Here is a 2,453-nt window from a genome sequence, read left to right on the forward strand (position 1 = left end):
AGTACTGTGTCCAGTTCTGGGCACCCCACTTCAATAGGGATGTGGACAACATAGAGAGGGTCCAGAGGAGGCCACCCGCATGATCCGGGGACAGCAGGGCAGACCCTACAATGAGAGGCTATGGGACCTGAACCTGTTCAACCTCCACAAGAGAAGGCTGAGGGGGGACCTTATGACCATCTATACACTCACTAAGGGGGACCAGAAGTGTTTGGGGGAGACCTTGTTTCCCCTAGCACCCCCCGGGATAACAAGGAATAACGGCCACAAGTTGTTGGAGAGTAGGTTCAGATTAGACATCCGTAAGAACTGCTTCACAGTCAGGGCAGCTAGGATCTGGAACCGACTTCCAAGGGAAGTGGTGCTGACTCCTACTCTGGGGGTCTTTAAGAAGCGGCTTGATGCCTACCTGGCTGGGGTCAATTGAGCCCAGTTTTACTCCTGCCCAGGCAGGGGGTCGGACGTGAAGATCTACAAGGTCCCTTCCAACCCGACTTCTATGATTCTATGATATGATTCTATGATTCTATGTAGTGTCCCACACACCTTCCTCCCTTAGAATAGTTCCTGGGGTAGCTTCCCCCTGCTGCTCCACCAAAGCAGGCTCCCCTCAGAGCCTGTGAAAGCCCTCAAGTGGCGAGTACCCCCAAAGGTGCTCCACCACAGTGGTACTCTTTAACATTGTCATCACCAATCTAGATTCCGGAGTCAGATGTGAACTGGCCAAGTTCACAGATTATCCCAAATTATGGGGGAGGGCCATCACACTGCAGGACAGGCTGGGAATACAAGTCAACTTGGACACGCTCTCAAGGTGGGCCAACCAAAATGGGATGGCCTTCAATGCAGAGAAGTGCAAGGTGCTACACCTTGTTAAGAAGAACCTTCAGCATACATACAGGCTCAGCACTGCTACACTGACTAGCACCACGACCGAAAGGGACTTGGGGGTCTTGATTGACCACAAGAACGTGAGCCACCAATGTGATGTGGTGGCAGGCACAGCTAACCAAACTCTGGCATGCCTCCACTGATGTATCTCAAGCAAAACCAGGGCAGTCATCCTCCCACTTTACTCAGCCCTGGTGAGACAGTAGCTGCAGTATTGTGTACAGTATTGGGCCCCCCCACTTCAGGAAGGATGTGGAGAAGCTTGAGAGAGTCCAGAGGACAGCCACTTGTATGATCCAAGGGCTGGAGGGAAGGCCATATGAGGAGAGGCTGAGGGACTTGGGACTCTTCAGTCTGGAGAGGAGAAGGCTCAAGGGGGACTTGGTGGCAGCCTTCAACTTCATAAGTGCGGTACATCAGGACCTGGGAGAACACCTGTTCACCAGAGCTCCCCAAGAGATAACAAGGTCTAATGGCCATAAACTCCAGGAAGGCTGATTTAGATTAGACTTAAGAAAAAAGTTCTTTACGGTTTGAGTATCCAGGGTCTAGAACAAACTCCCCCCAGAGGTGGTGCAAGCACCTACTCTGGACTCCTTCAAAAAACAGCTGGATTTATTTCTTGCTGGGGTTACTTGATCCCAGCTGACTTCCCGCCTATGGCGGGAGGTGGCTCGACTCAATGATCTCATGAAGTCCCTTCCAGCCCCTAATATCTATGACTCTATGAATTTGTAAGTATCCCATTGGAAGCCCTAGGCTTCCTTGCATTGCCAGCAGGACACCCATTTCAGGGCTGAGGTAGGAGTGGATTCCCTTGGGTGCCCTAACCTGCTGGTTTTGTAGTAGTTGCCTAGCGAGCTTGCTTTGGTGGTTGTCCACCCATTCCTCATGTGGAATCAGAAAAAATATATGCCTTAAACTTTGACTATTTTAGTTATAAGATGACATAACCGCTTTGTGGAGAATTGCTGGCTCTGTATAGTCGAACAGATAAGAGAAAGTGTTTGTTCTTTGTAATTCCTCTGCAACTGCTTCGCTCACCGCGGCCTTGAAGATAGCAAAAAAGTATGTACAACTCTGATTTGCAGGTGCAAGAAGGAGGTTTCTGACCTAACCTCGCCTCCCCCATTAGTTCCCATCCTGATTACAGCAAAGAAATAATAAAGTAACATTATAGCCGCTTTTCATGCTAATTTCACTATATGATCACGTGAGTTGTAAGCAACTGTTAAAAAGTATATAAGCCTCCTGATTTTGCTCTTGGGGGGGGACCCCTTCCAAGTGCTTGGGAAATCCATGTCACTTTGGAATCCCCCCTACAGCTGTAGTTTCTTTTGAATAAAAGCTTCTGCTGACCTGACCCAAAAGTATGCTGCGTGTGTTTCCACGACAACAGTTTAGAGCAACATCATCCTACACGTGAATTAGGCCTGGGTGAAGCGGCTAGTATTCGCTTTAGATTCAGATTCGGCTGATTCGGGGGATGGTGATTTGATTCGTTGATTCAAGTCACCGTCCTGAATCAGCCTGGCCCATCCCCCCCAGCCTGGCAACGGCTG

The sequence above is a fragment of the Alligator sinensis genome, unplaced genomic scaffold (assembly GCF_000455745.1).
Source record: "Alligator sinensis unplaced genomic scaffold, ASM45574v1 scaffold650_1, whole genome shotgun sequence".
In the NCBI taxonomy this organism is placed as follows: Eukaryota; Metazoa; Chordata; order Crocodylia; family Alligatoridae; genus Alligator; species Alligator sinensis.